The following is a 23,331-nucleotide window of genomic DNA, read 5'->3' as shown; positions in this document are numbered from 1 at the left end:
ACACAGAAGGACTGTATGCCAGGAAGAAGTGATAGACGAAAACGAAGCTTTCTGCATAAGGACAGAAATCCGTCCATGTCAATACTCTCACCTCCTCATTCCTCACTCTCACTTTCTCCTTCATCGCCGTACTCGTCTTCTTCTTCGTCATTCTCCACTTCGTCGATCCAGCGAAACTGCTTATACTGCACATTCAGATCATCTCTGGCCATGGCACTTAGAGCATCGCGCAGCCGCGGAGACACTAGAGCTCTTTCAGGCATCCACAGCTCCTTCAGAGATGAGCAGCTCTTGACAGCGGTGGCGAACAGCTTTGCTTCGTCGTCAGCATCTCGGAAATCATTCCTCGCAACTCTGAGCCGGGATAGCGTGGGCAGACTGGGCAGCAGGGACGCAAGCACCGGCAGAGCTCCCGACGAGAGGCAGTCGTCCTCCAGGTACAGCTGCTCTAGGCGTCGGCACTGACTCAGCTCACCACGAATGGTTTCCAGGAAATCTCCAGTTAGCTCATTGCGCTGGAGTAAGAGGAACTCCAAACTCTCGTGTTGCTGTTGAATGATTCTACTGACGATCGTAGCCGAGTTCTGCTTCATCCCAACCTTGGTCAGCCTCAGCATTCTCAGCCTCAGTGCTCCTAACAATGGTGCTAGCTGGGTTAGACCTTCCATATCCAGTACGCAGTCACTGAGACCGACGTACTGGAGATCTGGGCAGCTGCTGCAGACTGTGGTGATGACGTCAAGGTTGACTGCTGGATCGGTGCACTTTTGACCTCCAAAGTCCACTGCCAGCAGTCCTGTACAGCGGTGTGTGTTGCTGTGGACGGTGGCCATAGCATTGCTGCTCAAGAGGTTCACGGATGTGTGGAGTCCTCGCAGTGTTGACGTGTTGGATGCGATACACGCTGCGATATGGGCCGTGTGACGATCTGTTAGGTTGTTCCCTGGCAGGTTGATGAGCGTAAGATTGCGTAGTAGCGCCATGCCATCAGCCATGCATGCGTACCCGGTATCACCTATACCACAGTTGTGCAGTCTGATGCGGGTGATGAACTGGTGGTGGTGAATCATGACTGCGTTGATGGCCTGGCAATCGGATGGCGAGAGAGGAACGCCGTCGAAATCTACTCCGTACTGCTTGATGATGGCTTGCATGCTGGGGATGTCTTCGATGCTGCTGTGCTTTGTGTTGACGTGCTCGGCGAAGATCCGGAAGGCGTAGAGGATTCGTTGTCTTCGTTCCGCGGCACTGACGTTGTCCTGGGCTGCGTTTGGCTGAGCTGGTTCGTCGTGTGGATGAACTGTAGGCAGATTAGACGTGGGAGTGACGGTGAAGCATCGAATGGCCGATCCAACTCCGACGTTGGTTAGGCAGTCGTGCAGCATCTGTGTACTGGCACTGGGCACGCAATCCGTCCACATGGGTAGCAGTGAACGGACGAAATCCTTGCAGGTGATTTTGGCGACGGTCGGGTCAATTTCTTGACGGACCACTTCCGGAGCAGACAATGCCAGGCCGATCCTGTTGCCTATCAATTCTTCTGCAAGACGCTCCGCATCTTCCAACAAAAGACAGGAGGACACGTGGTCGGCCCAATCCATGATGTGGTCGTGCGTTGTGAAGAGAAAATACGTGACGCTGTGCCCTTCTGCTCCTGTGACGTCCTTGCTGTCGTGGTGTGGCTGAGTGGAGGGTGTGGACTGCGGATTGACAATGGCTTCAATCAGCGCATTGACAGAGTCGGTGTCCAGCTCAGTGGCCAGTAAGCGCCAAAACATGTTGAGGCTGCCCGTGAATGCTCCCAGGCGCTGCACAAGCCAGGCGACATCAGCTGCACTTGGACTGCGGCTAGCGAAGTAGCGAGATGCTAGAGCTTCCTGTAGTGCCAGATGGCTGAAACGCCATTGAGGATGGGCCTGTGACAGTGGCTTATCACAGGCAATGAGAAGACCAAGTGAACGAGCTGCTGATGATAGTGAAAACATGCTGAAATCAGCCTCCGTGAAGACGACCTTCCGCCGGATGAGCATGTGGAAAGCGAACTTGGCGAGATCAAGGAGGCTGTTCTGGATTCCGTCAGGGACATCATTCAACTTCTCGTATGGTTCAGTCTTCTTCAGGCCTTTCTCCGTCTTTGGTTGGATAGCGTTGAGTATCATGGAGTTGAAGATCTTGCCTAGCGTATCGGGTATGTCTCGCTGGTTGGAATAGAGCTGGCATATGCTGGTAGCGTACAGTGGAGTGCGCATGATTGCAGCCAGTTGAGGATTCCTCTTCAGCTTGTCCAGGAGACTGAACGCTTTCTCAGCTGAGAGGACCTTGTGGACGTACTTCTCTAACTCCTTCTGCTCGAAACCCAAAAGCTCGACGCGTCGGTGGAATACAACCTCTGGGTTGTGGATGAGATTCATTGCCTCCGTGGAATGGCGTGACGTTATGATGAGGCGCACACCTGGCAAGCGTTTTCCGGCGATGACATCCTGGACGTACGGGCTGCACTCGTCTAGTTTCGTTTCGTCCAAACCATCAAGTATGATGCAGACTCTCTCTGGATGGGCTTTCACGTATGCACAGATCTCAGATTGATCAGTATCCGAGATGATGTCGTGACTCCTCAAAGCCAGAAGCTCAGCAGCACACGTAGCTTGGCGCACAGAAGGCAAGCGGAGTTCAAGGGCGAACACCAGAGCCATCTCTTGCCAAATGCGACCCAGTGCCCAGTCGTAAGGACCTTTCTTGGTAAACAGCAACGTCTTCCCCCCACCAGCGCAAGAGAGGGCAATGGTGCGGAACGTTTCCCTCCCCGGGGCTAGTCTCATGGACTTCTTTGCTTTGAGGATGTTGGCCAGCTTTATTTTGCGCAGTTTCTTTGCAGCTGAAGCAAGGGAGTGTGTGAGCTGCTCAATACCAGCACTGCTGCCTAGCTTGTCAGCATTCAGCTGCTGCACTCTTGCACTAAGCTCTTCAAGTGAGACAACATGCAAGTTTGCGTAGATCTCATCCATGCCCAAACTTCTCACCTCCTCTGTGCTGCTGTCCTCGACAAGAGTACGGACATTGGTGTAAATTGCACATAACGAATCACGCAGCTCTCTGACAGCCTTTGGCAGCTCATCCACCCAACATGTTGGCTGTTCTGTTGTCTGAAGTCTGCCCTGGTTTGGTGATGGGCAAGATCTCTTCATGGTAGCCCACAGCTGCTTGAGCAGCCGCTGCTACAGTTGACGGTGACTTACTCTAAACTAGCAGTGATGGGGTGAGTGTAACAGGTGTGCTAGAACCAGGCGAGTAACCAGCACACATACACGTCTAATCTATAGCTATGGCTGGTGCGCACATTGTATCATATTCTTCTTCAGTATTCTGCTAGGTGTGATACTGTAGACGGTCAGTTGATAATTTCATTCAAACTCTGACAAACACACAGCAGTCTTCCTCTTGCTACTACAACACCACTACCCGTGACTGTACTACTACTACTAGTACTACAGCTGCTGACAATGCTACAGCCAGTAGCTACTATTCTACTGTATGAGTGTGTGCGAGTAGGTTCAACGGTTTCTCCCTTGCTACTGTAACTGTGCTGTTCTATACTGCAACACTCTACAGCACTGTCTACTGTAGTGCATTGTGTGTGCGTGCGTGTGTGTGTGTGTGTGTGTGTGTGTGTGTGTGTGTGTGTGTGTGTGTGTGTGTGGGTGTGTGTGTGTGTCCCGTCTTCAGAGCTGATCGGTCTTGAGTCATAGACATGTCGACAGTCTCTGACGTCAAAAAGGCGTCTCTCTTGTCATTATACAGAATGCACCTGTCATGATTGACCAGCAGACATTAGACAGCCAACTTAAACTCAGACTACACCTTACACACTGGTTCACGTATAAACAGTATCATGAACAGCAGTAGCACAACCAGCCACAGTGCTGCTAACATCAGTACCTGTAGCAGCAGTGTTGTCACATGCATTGCATTGCACTGCCAGGCCCTGTACAGTAATCAGTAGTCGTTGTAGTGGTAGTAGTACTAGCCACTAACTAAGTTACTTTCCTACACTATATCCATGTACAGTGTGTGCGTGGTCGCTTGAAAGATAATGATTGACTGTCACTTGACCCGCTGTCTGTTGCCAGGTGTGCATGCTGCCAGTCCTGCAACTACTGTCACGTGTCACGCTTGCATTAATTTTTATCTATTTTCTAAACTTACAAGAGAACTGGGTCTCCACCGTCCTGTTAATGACTGGCATGAGCTGGAGAACAGGATTATTATCCAGTAATCAGTGTCCTGTCCGTGAGCTTGCATGACAGGACCATCACACTCTCTTCTATTACTAGCTAGACTATAGGACCAACAGACTCCCATCCGTGAACGTATGTGTCACTTACTACAGTAGCAGGTGATCTGCACTGAGCAACATCAGTAGACATGCAGGGTGTGAGCCAGGCTCTCAGTACCGGGAGTACAGCTCATCCCGGGACTGACTAGCAGGTGATCTGCACTGAGCAACATCTGTAGACATGCAGTGGTGTGGGCCCGCCTCTCAGTACCGGGAGTGCAGCTCACCCCGGGACTGACTAGCAGATGATCTGCACTGAGCAACATCTGTAGACATGCAGTGGTGTGGGCCCGGCTCTCAGCACCGGGAGTACAGCTCATCCCGGGACTGACTAGCAGATGATCTGCACCGAGCAACATCAGTAGACACTGCCCGCGCACCACACCTTCCAACGACTACGTAACTTTCTTCCAAACCTGCAGTCTTCTGTTTTCTTTTCTTTTTTTCCTGTCTGCGTGGTTGGGATCGTGGTTGGGATCCGCTCAGGCAAAATTTCATTTCGCTTGTTTGGTGCTGTCAGCCATGGCCGCGGCGCAAGACCTGGGCTTCTAGCACTTCAAGTCGCCTGGTCCAGCGGCTGTCCAACCTGGCAACCAGGCTGCTATCCTCCAGGGAACGCACGTGACTCCAGCTCACATCAGCTACGGCAAGGGTTGCTTTGCATTCCAGGGTGCTCAGCTTTGGAACAACACCCTACACTGCAGAGTGCAGTACTGTCGACCGTCGAAGAAAGAATAGACTACAGTCCATTCATTGGAAACTGGCACCCTAACTTTTTGGTGTCTCTCTCACATAGTTGTAGATATCGTGAAAACAACAGTACATCCTGCATTGTGTGACTCGTGCAATTACTCCTAGCCACATTTGAGTCCAGAAAAGTCCAAGATCAGGGAAATTGAAATTCAGCCAGGTTTTACAAAAATAGGACAGGTATGCCATGGAAAATGTATGGAGAAGCAGATCCAAAACCCAGATTTTTGAGATTTAAAGTGGGTTTTTGATCCTCAATTCGGCCCAAATCCGACTTTCAAAAGCCAGCGGGCCAGTTTCCGATGAATGGACTGTAGAATTTTACCAGGTGCAGGAATCCCTTATTTACACTGTGGCTCAACAGTATAATTATACAGATCTGATCGGCTTAGGTTACGACTAGTCCTGGGGACTTACTGCAGATACAAAACGAGCACTAAATGACGGTTTTCGAAAAAGGGGGAACACAGAGCACTAAATGATCGCTAAATATTGGACGCTCGGGCACTGACAAGTCTGTAATACGAAACAGTGGTAGCGACTTCGGCGATGATTGTTAGGAAAGGCTTTGCTCCCCACACTGGCTTGAGTAGGTTGGGGAATATTGTGCCTGGAGAGTATCACTTACATAGTGCTCTCCAGCCCCAACATCCACACGGATACAAACTTACAGCTCGACAAACATCTCGTGACCACCAGATAGCAGCGTGAGTCAGTGTCGCTCCTGGACGGCGAGAACAGACGTCGAGGACCACAACCCTGTCACCTCTAAACCAGCTAGTTGCAAGCCTGCACTTGGCACAACAGTACGGAATAGTGGTTGCGACTTCGGGGATGATTGCTAGGAAAGCCTCGCGGGTTTGCTTCCCACACTCAGTGTGGAGCTCACGCTATTCCGCCGACTTGACCTGACACTTGACTGACTCACGACTGCCATCCAAAGCACACACGAGAAGTCCATCGAACACTTGACTCTGCAAACCTGCAAGAAATCATCACTTCCTACTGCCTAGCTGAGCAGGGAGTGGTGCTTTCTTGCAGGTTTGCAGAGTTGAAGGTTCGGGCAAGGAAGTGATTACAAGTGGAAGGAAAACGTTGCAGTACAGTTGGAGAGTTCTTAGAAACACACACCGCATTTATTATGTTAAACACTTTGCTGTATAGTTTACTTCGAAGTAGTACAGAAGCCTCCCCCCCTCCCAATCAGTTATGGTCCGTATGGAACACACTACAGATTGACAGATTGACAGTACTGTCGGCCGTCGAAGATTGAATAGAGTAGAATTTTACCAGGTGTACGATAGTCTACAGAGTATAGTACATGGTGGCTCAACTGCGTACACAGTTCTGCATGAGTAAAAATAAGAAGAGTCTAAGCTACACGGACCCTGAACCCGCAGTTCTTCAACACCAGACAGAACTGTAGCCAGTATGATCCGTGTCATTGCTCAGCTCTACCTGTTCAAAACACGCATGATACATTACATACAGTACACAGGTATCACGTGACTATACTCTAGTATCACACTGCATGTGTTTGTCATATCAGACCAGATTACTATGTTCAATAACAGTATTCCTGGTGACATGGTGGCTGTCTAATAGTAATACGTTTCTCACCTCATTCTTTGTTACTAACTTGCTTCATCTTCGCCTAACCTTTCGTTCCTACCGGCAATAAAGAAAAAGCTACACTAAAAAGGAATTCAGCAGCCTGCGGCCTGTTTATCGATGACGTAATTCTACCTGTTTATCAATGACGTAATTCTTCATGTTTATCAATGACGTAATTCCACCTGCACCACATGCGCTCTCTGGCTGACCTCATCACACCAGCAACACGACTACAAGTGGAAGATACTGATAAATAGAATTTCCTCCACGCAGCGCTGTTTCCACAATTAAGGTTTCATCAGGGAAGGACTGAATGAATGGCTAGAATTATTTGAGCCGTCAGATGCGAAAAGGGTGCTTATGGCATATATTTGCTCAAATTGAGATAAGGACTCAGGCAAAATCTATAGGCTTTTATGCTTCACCTCTAAAAACCGGACTAAAAAATCCAAACCCATCACGAAGATATCGTCCTTAATTTTAGGATTTTTTACAGGGAATAACTGCGAATACGAAGAAGCGCGATTCCTCGGTTTTAGGTGACAGACGTGTTAAGTGCTAACACATGGATAAGAGGTGGAAGATTACACTGCTACTCGCCATAGCTGTACTGACGACAAACATTGTATATAAACATGTACATATGATGCTGAAGGAGCAACAGATTCTAGAATTCTGAAATACATGTAACATATTCCGTTTTTGCTTTGGTGTAGCCCTGAGGTTGATTGCTTATTTATTTCTACCCTTCCTCTCTCCATACTTAATCCCCCCCCCCCCCCTCTCTCATTCCTTCTGTCGTCCACATGTATCAATGGAGGCGAAATTGCCTGTTTGTGGTGCGACGTTAATAAACTTCTACAACAACAACAGCATACTGAATATACATGTACAGCTGACAGCACTGCAGGTAGCCAGGAGAGAGGTCTCTGGGGCATTCAAGTGTACAACACGTAGCGCTGCGTTGTTGTCCAACAATTCATTGCCAGTATATTGTCAGAACATGTGACATTTGTCACAATACTGACGCATGATTCTGACATTGAATGGACTGACTTTTTCCTCTATCACGTACATTGTACACACACTGTATTGGCATACACTACCTGTATACCCAACAATCCTAGCTCTCTACTTGCCATGATTGTGTTGCATACACTACCTGTATACCCAACAATCCTAGCTCTCTACTTGCCATGATTGTGTTGCATACACTACCTGTATACCCAACAATCCTAGCTCTCTACTTGCCATGATTGTGTTGCATACACTACCTGTATACCCAACAATCCTAGCTCTCTACTTACCATGATTATGTTGCATACACTACCTGTATACCCAACAATCCTAGCTCTCTACTTGCCATGATTGTGTTGCATACACTACCTGTATACCCAACAATCCTAGCTCTCTACTTGCCATGATTGTGTTGCATACACTACCTGTATACCCAACAATCCTAGCTCTCTACTTGCCATGATTGTGTTGCATACACTACCTGTATACCCAACAATCCTAGCTCTCTACTTGCCATGATTGTGTTGCATACACTACCTGTATACCCAACAATCCTAGCTCTCTACTTGCCATGATTGTGTTGCATACACTACCTGTATACCCAACAATCCTAGCTCTCTACTTGCCATGATTGTGTTGCATACACTACACATGTATGTAGCGTATAGCGTATCCCCGTACGTTAGCATATCCCCGTACGTTACTGCATTCCCGTACGTTAGCATATCCCCGTACTGTATCCCCATACGCATCTGCTACCTTGGCCGTTGCCGAGGCCCGCTGCCCTGTGTAACTGACTGCAAGTGGTTCCTAAATCAGTTCCTATTCCTCATTGTTGCTTCTTTTTTCCCCTCTAGTTTTCTTTTACGGTATTATAATTTCACGGAGAAGGCGGAGAGCCCGAACGTGTGCAGTTTTATATTTATTATTTGCCATGGCGACCCCCGTAAGTCCAAATAACTGGCAGGGCAGGGTTGGGCCTTTTTCTTTCTTCTCGGACTTCTTTTCATGACATGTTTAGTACGTTTTGACCTCAAAAAAAAAAAAAAAAAAAACATACGTTAGCGTATCCCCGTACATTAGCGTACGGAGTCTGCCTTTGCATAAAAGCTGCTGCTCACGATTCTTTTATTGCCAGTTAGTTAATTTAGTTGCCAGTCAGTTAATTCCATTGCCAGTTAATATCGTTGCCAGTACATTTCAATTGCCAGTTACAGTGTGTTCACTGAGACCCTTGTATTTTTGCCTCCGAGAGACTGCGGCCCGCTACATATAGACCATTGAGATGTTTCATAATTCCAGTCGATATTGCTATAATTCTTGTCCAGACTTCATGGTGTGAGGTTTGTACCATGACGTCATTGCCAGCTATATGTAGCTCTGTTGCGCGCGTATCAGACCTAACAAGGTGGTAACAGCTAACTGTAGACACACACTGCTCTACACTAGACTGTACAAGACATACATGTACAGTTTAGGTCAGGTGTGCGGATAGGGGAAATCCCCTATACTACCTGTACAAGTCCAGAACAGTTGAATGACGCTGGCAAAGGCACTGAGTGCAATGCCATTGGATCTTTATGGTTTGTCAATGCACGTAACTCGTTGTTCAATACGCAACTGTAACTCTGTCAGGATTTCTGACACGTACATTACAGCAGTGTATGTTGCAGAAAGTTATTTGGGTGTCATTCTGGACGGGAAACTTCGCTCTGGGCAGGGTACACAAAATCTATCTTGGGGGTAGTCTTCAAACATTTGTCTGATAGAACTTTGAATATTGTGTATCGCCTATAGCTTATCATTAGAGCACTCGACCAGTAATCGAGAGTCCCTGCGTTCCTTCAATCTCCACTATGTACATGTACATGTATATGTCACCGTGGTCTTTTCAGCTCAAGTCCGTAGAAGGCTTCAAATCCGTACACCCTGCAAATCACATTCGTAGTTCTCTTATGCCTTGTGAGAGTGAGAGTGGTCACTACCATCATCAACTTCCATAGTGTACGTACAGTGTACATTTACATGATGACGTCACAGGTGGTTGTCCTCAGATAGGTGAAGATTGGTGGAAAGGAGTTTATTAGTTTGACGGGTAGAAAAGAGAGAACCAATGCGTAAAGAAAAGAATTGATGATCATCACTATAAATGGAAGCAGGTACCTTGTCTCTAAGTCAGCCATACTCTAACCACTGATTAGCTATGGTGTAGTCGTCATCCACACAAACACTGTTCAACATTATTCTTCAGACTTGGATACTCACAATTAGTCCTATGAAACCACACACAGTCTGGTGCTGTGCAGTAAACCTCAATGCACGCACGCACTGTGCACACACAGTCTGGTGGTGCGCAGTAGACCTCAATGCACGCACGCATTGTGCACACACAAACTAGTACGACGACAGCCGCAAAATGAGCTAAGCATTCATTAATGGAGGACGTGATAATTGTTTTAATCTGATTCATGTACTGTACTTCGAAGGATGTATATGTGTGTTGTGTTCTTGATGACTAACACACACCAACATTGGTTTTGATGTGAACACTGATGATTGTCGTAGCGATTGTCAGTTCATGTAGCAGTTACATACAAATATCAGTGGTTATTGTTGCTGATATTTCTTTATAGCTAGCTCACTTCATCATCCATTGAGCTGCAATGTAGATTGTTCAATTTTCTCTTCTGCATTGTACTGTATGAGGGCCCTGGTGGCAGTCCGAAACAAATTACTTAAATCAGTTACCCCGGAATTTATTCGTTGTTTCGGGTCCCTTTACTCATCAGTGTTGTAGCAGTGTCGGTCAGTCGTTTTGTTTTGGTTACTGACATGCATACATGTATCAGGTCATGTATGCATGTCATTCACTATAATTATAAGACTATTGTACTTTATGGAGTATCCAAGCTGTCGTCCATCAGCCATCACGCCAAGCGATCAAATCTCACTGTAGACAGTTCAGCAAAGTCATTGTGCCGTCCTCAGGACTAGATCTTGGCCTTGCTGGAAAACGTGTCTTTTGAGTAGCTCGCATCAAAACATCCGTCAATGACTCAGCGACGAGGTGGCGGAGCCTGTGGTGTTTCAACCAGTGACGATGGAATGCTACAGGCTCTGTTGAATTATGGTCTCGGTCTTTTCAATACCAGCAGGACACATCCGAGACCACGTCAAAATAGACGAAAAGGAAGCAAGGGCGAGGAGGAGAGTTAGAGATAGTGAGAAACCAAGAATCAGCAGTGAATGAATTAACTAGTGTTGGGCGAGTGTAGTACTGATCAGCACTACTATACATGTTATCACTGTTCGTTGTCCAGATCCAAGCTGTGTACATCAACCCAGTGAATGTTAGAGACGGGACTACATGATGTATTGACCTACTTTTCAGTATGGTGTGTGATGGTTGAGATGTCCGTATTGACTACAGACCTTGTGTGTTGTACAGTGTAAACCTTGATCGATCTCGACCTGGAGTAGGTCCAGTGTGACTACGACCATGAGCAACGTGTGTGTAAACAAAACCAACCTGGACACCAGTATAGCAGCAGTCAACGGAGAACAGGGACTGACTAAGGGATTGCATATCATTCACCATCCACATCACACCATCGCCTGAGGGGACCGTGCTGAGAACGCATTGCAAGGAGCTGTCCAAACATACCAGACTTTGACATCCGCTTGTCATTCATCCGTGCTATGTGTCCAAGCTAGCTGAATCCATTCTCCCTGATGATGCCTGATACTTTGTAGCAATCTATGTGGTGTGTGTTGGCAGGTAGCAGGGTAGTGGAGATGACTTGATGGTGGCACTGCTGCTCTTGCCGTGACTAATGATCATACATGTACTGTAGATACTGGAAATGTAACAGATGTCTTCCCAGTACAACTCTCCACTATATACACTGGAGAGTAGTGAACACTAAATGTGATGTACACTTGACATCCACAACAAACAGATCATGAGTACAAAGATAGATGCACGAACAACGTTCTTTTTTCTGAAACTGAGTTGGTTGGAAATCATCACATCCTGCGCTTCTGCTGCAAGATTCACAACTGTGTCTATAGAGTTTATGCTGCATACTACACACACAGGTCAATCCATGGCTAGGGATAACGGATACAGCTGGTTGGTATATCAGCTAGTGCTATCTGATGTAGCAATCAGCTATGTATGAATGTCAGTCTCAACGAGGTGGCAGGAAAGGTACTGGGTGAACAGTATCGTCTTCAACACGCAAATGACCCGTTACCAATGGTAGTCTCAGCTTTCACGTACATACGCATACTTGTTACTGAGGCAGACAGGTGTTGAAAATGTATTCGTAAATCCTACTAGATTTGTACTGCTGGGGACAACTACCAAACAAACATAACCTAAAAAAAAGATAACACTCTTGTATCGACACAATCAGCATACGTTATTGTTACAGTACTTCTGTGATATTTCCACTATTGTCACATTGTCTTGAGTAGCAGACAATTCTCGCACATCCTACCAATGTTCTGTGTGGAGGTGTGAATTTTGTAGCTGTAGGTTATTTCTGTTTATGTAAATCACACCAGTAGAGAACTTCCCCTATATATGTTGGACTCAGTAGAGCGTCCAGCCCCTATATGATGTCCAACCCCTATATAGAGTCCATTGGTCCAAAATCCACTGTACAGAGTCCAAACTTGGAATCAACTGTGAGCTCAAAGTTTAGATGGACATCACTCCCTGTATAGAGTCCAGCCAATTGGCTTCACCTCTATATAGAGTCCATTGGTCCAAAATCAACTGTACGGAGTCCAAACTTTGAAATCAACTATAAAGATTAAAGATTCTTTATGTGGACAACACTCTGTATAAAGTCCAGCCAATTAAGCATCCCCTAACGAGTTCGAAATTAGACATAGGATCTGCTGTAAGCAGTGAATATTAACCAGAAAACGGCCTCTCCCTTTAATCCTTTACATCATTCACTTCTCAAGAAAAAAATATGTATTGAGGCGCCGCTGCAGCCACTTCATTACATGAAAAAGCCTACAAACACCATCCTCAAATCAAGTGGTCTCTTCGCAGACGCTGCAAATTAAAATATCTCAATCATGTAGTGTTGCCAAATTATTGTGCACGCACACATACATGCACACACCCACACAACGCCAAGAAAATACCTAGAAAAAAACAAGAATCGAAAGAGAATAATGGAGAGCCCAGGATTAATTATTTGTTTTCAAATTATTGCGCGCGCGCGCGCGCACACACACACACACACACACACACACACACACACACACACACACACACACACACACACACACACAAACTTACACAATGCCAAGAAAACACCAAGAAAAGAGTAGAGACACAATACACGCGCAACTCCACCAGCCATACAAATGTCCACCCATTTACACATAACGTCAAGAGGGATAACAAATAATTATACGAAACGAATGCATACAGGGACGGGTACACGCACGTTTACATACACGTAGTAGTGTAAGAGAGTAACATAGTGCAGTGGTCAGCATAATACTAGCACATGCTGAGAGTGCAATAGCAAGCTTCACCCTTGCTCATGGCCATGCAAATGTTCAGCAGCACTCAGTTCCGCAAGCTTCTGAAGATCAGCACACCTGCAACAAATAGACAGCACACGGATACGCTTATTACCGTAATGATGCATGGGAGCACACAACAACCAAGTTCTCCACGAATGTGATGCTCAATGAAAATCAATCCACTCAAAGACCTGTGAACAGGTGACGGTGGGGACAATAATCTATTAGTAATACGAGGAATAAGATCGTTTGTGCACACTCTAGACGCACAGACACACCAACATCACAATGTCATGTTCGTGACATCAAAACGGTTACCTCAGGGAATACGAGTATTAGCTTGAGAAGCTTTTTCTTGTCATTGGCAAACAAGCAATCCTCCTACTACTACTACTAGTACACTGGCACTGCGTTTGTGGATCCCATTGTATTTGACATCATACTAGAGGAAGAGTGTCGTGGAGTTTCACATAATTATCACAGGGATAAAAATACATTTCTCATGATATAATTATAATTGATGATAGCTAGACGATCGTATACGATTGATGCAAAGTCCTTGCAGTCCTTGAGGACTATTACGAAGTGGTTGATTACTTTTAGGGCATTCATTCAAGCAACATCAAACAAACGCGATACTCTCCTTGAAAATGGAAAAAAATTCAAGCATAACGACAGAACAGCAGACCAATCGAAACGAGTAAAAGCTTCCTTACCTCAGTCATCGTCCTGCCATGTAGTTGGACAGCCTTTTGACACGGTGGTACAGGCAGCTCTTGTCCAGTCAAACAGGGGTATCCTTGTGGCGTCGAACGAAAGAGAGTGTCAGTGTATCTGACTCGTCAAATTGGAACTGTGCTGAACATTTCTCTTTCTCCGTTTCTGCTTTTATCCCTCGCTCTGATGAAACCGTTCAAACGTCTTACTGGCAGCAATGGCCAGCCAAACAGGGAATCCTTGTGGCGTCGAACGAAAGAGAGTATCAGTGTACCTGACTCGTCAGATTTGAACTGTGCTGAACTTTTCTCGTTCTGCAATTTCTGCTTTCATCCCGCGCACTGATGAAACGTCTTCAGAGAACCACAAGACGCTTTCCAGATTTGATTTTGAACGTCTCCTTATCCTCCTTGGTTACCTCGAGACAGATTACTGTCAGCAACTGCACAGCAGAACTGGCAGCTAGCCATGGCTGAAGTGAAGAAAGGAATGCGCTGCCACGAGGCAAGCAAAACTGAAAATGTGCTTGTTCTCTTTCGGGCACAACACGTACACACAGGACGGCGTGACTGGATAAACTGGACTCCTGGACTGTGAATAGGGGACTTGTAGAAAAAGTGTACTCCTTATAGGGGATTGCGCGGCAGGATGAAGCTGATCAAAACTGAGTGGACTCCTGGACTCTGTATAGTGGATTTGGACCAATGGACTCTATATAGGGTGCTGGACATCATATAGTGCATGGACTCTATACTGAGTCCTACATATATAGTCATGTAGCCTTGTAGTCTCTAATTTCACATTTCATCTTCATTCTTTATGATGGTCCTGATGACAGACACGTTTGATCATTCACTTGAAAACGTATCGCTATGACTCGCAACCGTGGAGTGATAGGCAGAGTTTGCAAAGGCGCTCCATGGGATGCAGTAAAACTTGCCGCTGAGGTAGTTTATAGCTTATGCATCGCTTCGTAGCAGATCACCATCTCATTAAGTGATCTCATTACGTAAATATGTGCTAACCCGACCGACCGGAGTGCCTCGTGCCAGCTATAATACTAGTAAGTAGAGGTGACTGGATGGTCGTGTGGAACAGTGCTCTCTCACTTACTTGTATAATATTACTGCGTCATCTCTAGGCTCAGTGGAAAGAGAGGAGAATGTGAGGAGAGTGGGTGTTAGCCAACCATGGTGATAAAGATAAGTAGAGTGATATGGAAGAGTAGCAACAGCAAAACTATCAGCAACTCGTGTTAGTGTCTTTGTGCAATGTGCTGATAAGGACTTTTCAGAACAGTATGGAAGCGATTCAGAAAAGTTAAAACGAGGGTTGTTGCAAAAGCTGAGACACCCAAGATAATTATGGAAGCTCTTTTTAATGACTGACATTCCATACGTTAGTATGACGGTATGTATTGCCAGCATAAACCAACTCTGAGTGATGAAATGTGCATAGCGACGTAGGCGAGAATGAGCGTGTCCTGTCAAGATGTTTCCACTGTGAGTTGTAGGATTGACAGTTTAGCAGATCAGTAGATGACTACACACACTAACCTACTGTACACAGATGCAAGTGAATAGTTTAGCAATACCGGTGAGCTGGGTAATGATAGAAAATATCTCTGTCATTCTGCTAGTCTAGTGCATACGTATCTAATATTGACTGAGTACGAGGTCAATATAGGAAATAAAAGCCGAGTAAAAGACCGAGGCGAAGCCGAGGTCTTTTACGAGGTTTTTATTTCCTATGCTGACCAAGTACGAAGTCAATATTAGATTTATCACGACAAACAGTCCGTATTTCAAATCCCAGAACGATAACCTCATGAATCCCGGTTTTATGATTGCACAACCGTTGCACCACGACCTACTCATGCAGAGACAATGCCGCACTAGGCACCGTTCAACTGCGCAACCCCTAAGCAGTCAAATATAAGCAGTCAATATAGCCCTAAGTAGTGAAATATGCAGGAATATTTGACTGCTTAGGTATAGCGAAAATCAATGGGAGTCAATACTACCGTATTATCTCTAATATAAGCACAGTCTCCAATAATAGCACGTCTCCAATAATAGAACACCTTGGGGCGGCATTCAAAAAATAAAGTGCTCAGTCTCCATTATAAGCACACTGTGTAAATTCACTATCTGTACCGGCAAAAAAAACCCTGAAATGTGTGTGTCATACATGAATTTGGCATGGCAACATGCCTCTGAAATGGGGTTGAAATAATAATGGAACAGTCTCCAATAAAGGAACGTCTCCATTAATAGCACGGGGCGGAGGTACATTGAAAAAATAAAGGACCGTGCTTATATTAGAGATAATACGGTAAGAGAGTGCATACATGTCAGTATGGGAGACAGTGCTACTGTCCTCACTGCATGACTGTAGCTGATCAGTGATGATGCGTATTCTCATACTGCCTGCCGCTGCAATACTTCAAATCATCAACAGCTCTCATGACAGATCAAAATAATCATCAACAGCTGGCATGACACGTCAAATCTTCAACAGATCTCATGACAGATCAAATCATCATCAACAGCTCTTATGACAGATCAAATCATGGACAGATCACAAGACGTATCACTACTATCAGTCATGAGAACACATCTTACCATGTACCAGCAATATGAAGTACATTCTACCCGGTCCACGTGGTGCACTGTAAAAACACGTGGTTAGTTGCCCCCTGGTGGTGTTGTTGACAGTCCTGGACTGTCTTTCACTAGCGTCTTATCCTTTTATCATTCATTTTTACAGAACACACAACGTGGAAGTATTTGTGTGTAAAAAATGTGCGAGTGTGTGTGCGCTAGTGTGTGTGTGCTCGTGTGTGTGTGTGTGTGTGTGTGTGTGTGTGTGTGTGTGCGTGTGTGTTCGTGTGTGTATATGCGTGTGTGTGTGCTCGTGTGTGTATGCGTGTGTGTGTGTGCTCCTGTGTGTGTGCTCGTGGTTGCTCGTGTGTGTGTGTGCGCTCGTGTGTGTGTGTGTGTGCTTGAGTGTGCATGTGGGTGTTTCCCTCATGTATGTGTGTGTGTGTGTTCTTGTGTGTGTGTGCTTGTGTGTGTGCATGCTTGTGTGTGTGTGCGCGCGCTCGTGTATGCTCATGTATAGTCTTGTGTGCTCGTGTGTTCATGTTTGTTTGTGTGTGTGTGTGTGTGTGTGTGTGTGTGTGTGTGTGTGTGCCCTTGCAAAGACCCTTGGTGTGCCTGAGGACATTGGTCACATTGTATGGGAACGGCGTTTGCGCTCGCTTGGACAAGTGGCAAGAATGGAAGATCCCGGGTTGCCAAAGTGTGTTCTCTTCAGTGAACTGCCTGCCCCGCGCACCACGCATGGTCCACGCAAGAGGTGGAGGGACGTCAATATGGATGACTTTGCGTCGGTTGAGCCACGGGTACCAACATGTGGATGGTAAGATGCAGCCCAAAACCGTCCGGAGTGCCGTACCATTCCCCGCCGACGACCCTAGGCACCCTCTGCCGCTGGCTACGGTTGCGCCTACGCCCGCATGTTCCATCGAAGTGGCGACCTGAAACGCCATCAGTCATTCTGTCGTGGACTAGAGAAATAACAATCCACTATCATTGCTACGCAATGGGCAAGGTCAAGGTCAAGGTCAAGGTGCGTGTGTTTGTGTGTGTGTTTGTGTGTATGTGTGTGCATGTGTGTATGTGTGTGTGTATGTGTGTGTGTGTGTGCATGTATGTATGTGTGCGTGTGTGTGTGTGTGTGTGTGTGTGTTAACCATGATGAGCAGTTATGACTAAATCTGATAAAAATCCAAAATTATTTGTTACAAATACCTCCCACTATCATCGTCGCTGTGTAGTTTGTAAAATGGATGGTATGCACTCTCCTTGTGGCATTTCTTGTTATCGAGGTTCAGTGACGATTTTCCACTGATAATGGTCATAAAAAAACGTTCTGGATTTCAAACGGAATGCTTCAAGTATGTTGTTCTTTTTGTTCGTGTACATAACAACACAGCTAAGTATTTTTTAAACACTCCTTCTACATGTACGTGGTATTGCTCCATCCTTGCGGTGTTGGGCATGTGTGTGTGCACACATGTCTGTGTGCGTGACTGTGTGTGTGCAAGTGCGTGCGTATGTGTCTGTCGACACACACACACACACACACAAACACACCTATTTTGACCTTCTGACACCCATCATCCCAGTCGATGATAGCGATGTTGCAGCAGAAGCCATAGCAACTTGTGCTGGGATTGCATCATTCAACAGCTTTATACAAGGCTGAAGAATTGACCGCCACTATTCAGCCTGGTCTACGAGACACACACACACGTGCATATACGCACACGTGCATATACGCACACACGAACATAGACACACCCACACATAGACACACGCATATACATGTAGGAACACAATAACTATAATAATTTGTTTGTGTGTATTATACACACACGTACTTGAAGAATAACCGTCATATAATTCTAATATCATCATGAGATCCCACTAGAGAGGAAACTAGTGAATTGCAAAAACAACATCTAAACATTATTACACTATTACTAGATGAAAATATTTGCCAAGAAACCTGCCACCAGTAAAGACAGTGCACTATGCACAAGTAAGAACTATGTGAGTGGCAAGGTGATGATGCTATGAATATTAGTTCTCAATAAACATTTTTATCTGTGTTTTCTATTCTCTCATTTCTACTCACTCTATACAAGAAACATTTAAACAAAATTCACTAAACAATCTACAAACATATAAACAGACATACAATGTATATGTACATGTATATGCAAAGAAATGATCACACATATCAACTAAAACCACATCAACAAAAACCAACAATTCAATGCCAAGAATTCTATCAGCGACAGTCCAGAATTATCGAAAAAAATCACGGAGCGAAAACATCCAATTACAGGGTCCAAAGTCTAAAGGTCAAAGGTCAACACAGAGTTCACTCAAACTGACTGAAAATGAAGAAAGGAATGTTCATCGGTAACACAAACGTACAGACACACATGCATACAAATACACACACACATACACATATGCACACACAGGAACACGCTCAAGTACATACATACACGCACTTACAAGTACGCACACACAGCAATACTACCACGCATGCACACATACACACGTGTAATCCTAATCACATACACAGAAGGACTGTATGCCAGGAAGAAGTGATAGAAAACGAAGCTTTCTGCATGAGGACAGAAATCCGTCCATGTCAATCCTCTCACCTCCTCATTCCTCACTCTCACTTTCTCCTTCATCGCCATACTCGTCTTCTTCTTCTTCGTCATTCTCCACTTCGTCGGACCAGCGAAACTGCTTATACTGCACACTCAGATCATCTCTGGCCATGGCACTTAGAGCATCGCGCAGCCGCGGAGACACTAGAGCACTTTCAGGCATCCACAGCTCCTTCAGAGATGAGCAGCTCTTGACAGCGGTGGCGAACAGCTTTGCTTCGTCGTCAGCATCTCGGAAATCATTCCTCGCAACTCTGAGCAGGGAGAGCTTGGGCAGACTGGGCAGCAGGGACGCAAGCACCGGCAGAGCTCCCGACGAGAGGCAGTCGTCGTCCAGGTACAGCTTCTCTAGGCGTCGGCACTGACTCAGCTCACCACGAATGGTTTCCAGGAAATCTCCAGTTAGCTCATTGCGAAAGAGTATGAGGACCTCCAAACTCTCGTGTTGCTGTTGAATGATTCTACTGACGATCGTAGCCGAGTTCTGCTTCATCCCAACCTTGGTCAGCCCCAGCTCTCTCAGCCTCAGTGCTCCTAACAATGGTGCTAGCTGGGTTAGACCTTCCATATCCAGTACGTAGTCAATGAGACCGACGTACTGGAGATCTGGGCAGCTGCTGCAGACTGTGGTGATGACGTCAAGGTTGACTGCTGGATCGGTGCACTTTTGACCTCCAATCTCCACTCCCAGCAGTCGCGTACAGCGGTGTGTGTTGCTGTGGACGGTGGCCATAGCATTGCTGCTGAACAGGTTCACGGGTGTGTGGAGTCCTCGCAGTGTTGACGTGTTGGATGCGATACACGCTGCGATATGGGCCGTTTGACGATCTGTTAGGTTGTTACCTCGCAGGTTGATGATCGTAAGATTGCGTAGCAGAGCCATGCCATCAGCCATGCATGCGTACCCGGTATCACCTATACCACAGTTGTACAGGTTGATGCGGGTGATGAACTGGTGGTGGTGAATCATGACTGCGTTGATGGCCTGGCAATCGGATGGCGAGAGAGGAACGTGGTCGAAATCTACTCCGTACTGCTTGATGATGGCTTGCATGCTGGGGATGTCTTGGATGCTGCTGTGCTTGGTGTTGACGTGCTCGGCGAAGACCCGGAAGGCGTAGAGGATTCGTTGCTTTCGTTCCGCGGCTGCGTTTGGCTGAGCTGCTTCGTGGGATTGGGGAACTGGCGGAAGCTTGGACGTGGGAGTGACGGCGAAGCATTGAATGGCCGATCCTTGTGCCTCGTTGGCCAGGCAGTCGTGCAAAATTTGTGTACTGGCACTCGGGACCCGATCCGTCCAGATGGTTAGCAATGAACGAACGAAATGCTGGCAGGTGATTTTGGTGACGGCTGGGTCAATCCTGCGGCGGACCACTTCCGAAGCAGACACCAGGTCGATGCTGCCAGCCAGTAATTCATCTGCAAGATGTTCTGCTTCGTCGAGTGACAGAAAGGAAGAAACATGGTCGGCCCAATCCATGATGTGGTCATGCGTTGTGAAGAGAAAACAGGTGACGTTGTGCCCTTCAGCTCCTGTGACGTCCTTGCTGTCGTGGTGTGGCTGAGTGGAGGGTGTGGACTGCGGATTGACAATGGCTTCAATCAGCGCATTGACGGAGTCGCTGTCCAGCTCAGTGGCGAGTAAGCGCCAAAACATGTTGAGGCTGCCCGTGAATGCTCCAAGGCGCTGCACAAGCCAGGCGACATCAGCTGCACTTGGACTGCGGCTAGCGAAGTAGCGAGATGCTAGAGCTTCCTGTAGTGCCAGATGGCTGAAACGCCATTGAGGATGGGCCTGTGACAGTGGCTTATCACAGGCAATGAGAAGACCAAGTGAACGAGCTGCTGATGATAGTGAAAACATGCTGAAATCAGCCTCGTTGAAGACGACCTTCCGCCGGATGAGCATGTGGAAAGCGAACTTGGCGAGATCAAGGAGGCTGTTCTGGATTCCGTCAGGGACATCATCCAACTTCTCGTATGGTTCAGTCTTCTTCAGGCCTTTCTCCGTCTTTGGTTGGATAGCGTTGAGTATCATGGAGTTGAAGATCTTGCCAAGCGTATCGGGTATGTCTCGCTGGTTGGAATAGAGCTGGCATATGCTGGTAGCGTACAGTGGAGTGCGCATGATTGCAGCCAGTTGAGGATTCCTCTTCAGCTTGTCCAGGAGACTGCACGCTTTCTCAGCTGAGAGGACCTTGTGGACGTACTTCTCTAACTCCTTCTGCTCGAAACCCAAGAGCTCGACGCGTCGGTGGAATACAACCTCTGGGTTGTGGATGAGATTCATTGCCTCCGTGGAATGGCGTGACGTTATGATGAGGCGCACACCTGGCAAGCGTTTTCCGGCGATGACATCCTGGACGTACGGGCTGCACTCGTCTAGTTTCGTTTCGTCCAAGCCATCAAGTATGATGCAGACTCTCTCTGGATGGGCTTTCACGTACGCGCAGATCTCAGATTGATCAGTATCCGAGATGATGTCGTGACTCCTCAAAGCCAGAAGCTCAGCAGCACACGTAGCTTGGCGCACGGAAGGCAAGCGGAGTTCAAGGGCGAACACCAGAGCCATCTCTTGCCAAATGCGACCCAGTGCCCAGTCGTAAGGACCTTTCTTGGTAAACAGCAACGTCTTCCCCCCACCAGCACAAGAGAGGGCAATGGTGCGGAACGTTTCCCTCCCCGGGGCTAGTCTCATGGACTTCTTTGCTTTGAGGATGTTGGCCAGTTTTATTTTGCGCAGTTTCTTTGCAGCTGAAGCGAGGGAGTGTGTGAGCTGCTCAATACCAGCACTGCTGCCTAGGTTGTCAGCATTCAGCTTCTGCATTCTTGCACTAAGCTCTTCAAGCGAGACAACATGCAAGTTTGCGTAGATCTCATCCATGTTCAAACTTCTCACCTCCTCTGTGCTGCTGTCCTCGACCAGAGTACGGACATTGGTGTAAATTGCACATAACGAATCACGCAGCTCTCTGACAGCCTTTGGCAGCGAAGACACCCTCCATCTTTGCGGTCTCTTTGTCTGAGGTCTGCCCTGGTTTGGTGATGGGCAAGATCTCTTCATGGTAGCCCACAGCTGCTTGAGCAGTCGCAGCTACTGTTGACGGTGACTTACTCTAAACTAGCAGTGATGGGGTGAGTGTAACAGGTGTGCTAGAACCAGGCGAGTAACCGGCACACATACACGTCTAATCTATACCTATGGCTGGTGCGCCAATTGTATCATACTCTTCTTCAGTATTCTGCTAGGTGTGATATTGTAGACGGTCAGTTGATAATTTCATTCAAACTCTGACAAACACACAGCAATCTTGCTCTTGCTACTACAACACCACTACCCGTGACTGTACTACTACTACTAGTACTACAGCTGCTGGCAATGCTACAGCCAGTAGCTACTATTCTACTGTATGAGTGTGTGCGAGTAGGTTCAACGGTTTCTCCCTTGCTACTGTAACTGTGCTGTTCTATACTGCAACACTCTACAGCACTGTCTACTGTAGTTCATTGTGTGTGTGTGTGTGTGTGTGTGTCTTTGTGTGTGTGTGTGTGTGTGTGTGTGTGTGTCCCGTCTTCAGAGCTGATCGGTCTTGAGTCATAGACATGTCGACAGTCTTTGACGTCACAAAGGCGTCTCTCTTGTCATTTTACAGAATGCACCTGTCATGATTGACCAGCAGACATTAGGCAGCCAACTCAAACTTAGACTACACCTTACACACTGGTTCATATTATTACAGGGTGCGACAGAGCTCTAGGCCATTGAAGAAAATGTTGAGTCACCTCCACTCCATTGCGCTCTTTAGCCGACTAGACCCTCCTGCACACAACCATAACCATTGCGAGGACACTTCCGTAGACGATATTGATAAACTTCTTCAGACAGCTGTTTCGCTAATACATAGCTCATCCGTGAAGGTAGATGTTGAATGATTAAAAATATAGACCAAACTGCTATTATATAGGGGGTTTCCACATACAAAACTGGCATAGCTGAGGTGATAACGCGGGAAAAGGAAAGTGTGCAGACACTGCAGACACAAAAACGAGCACTAAATGACGGTTTTCGAAAGGGGGGAGGAACACAGAG

The 23,331-nt window shown here is 46.7% G+C and overlaps 1 protein-coding gene and 1 long non-coding RNA gene across 2 annotated transcripts in view; one reads left to right on the top strand and one right to left on the bottom strand.

Moving 5' to 3' along the window:
- Nucleotides 1–23,331, top strand: part of LOC135820721 (lysine-specific demethylase 2A-like) — an 85,888-nt gene that overhangs the window by 11,540 nt on the left and 51,017 nt on the right. The window lies entirely within an intron of this gene.
- LOC135821471 (uncharacterized) lies at nucleotides 12,501–14,733 on the bottom strand. The gene is made up of 2 exons (XR_010554366.1): nucleotides 13,984–14,733; nucleotides 12,501–13,342 (listed from the first exon to the last, which is right to left on the bottom strand). It is a non-coding gene; the product is annotated as an uncharacterized LOC135821471 (long non-coding RNA).

Source organism: Sycon ciliatum, chromosome 7, assembly GCF_964019385.1.
Source record: "Sycon ciliatum chromosome 7, ocSycCili1.1, whole genome shotgun sequence".
NCBI classification, from domain to species: domain Eukaryota; kingdom Metazoa; phylum Porifera; class Calcarea; order Leucosolenida; family Sycettidae; genus Sycon; species Sycon ciliatum.
The sequence above is the reverse complement of the archived record's forward strand: the minus strand, read 5'-3'. Positions and strand labels throughout refer to the sequence as shown.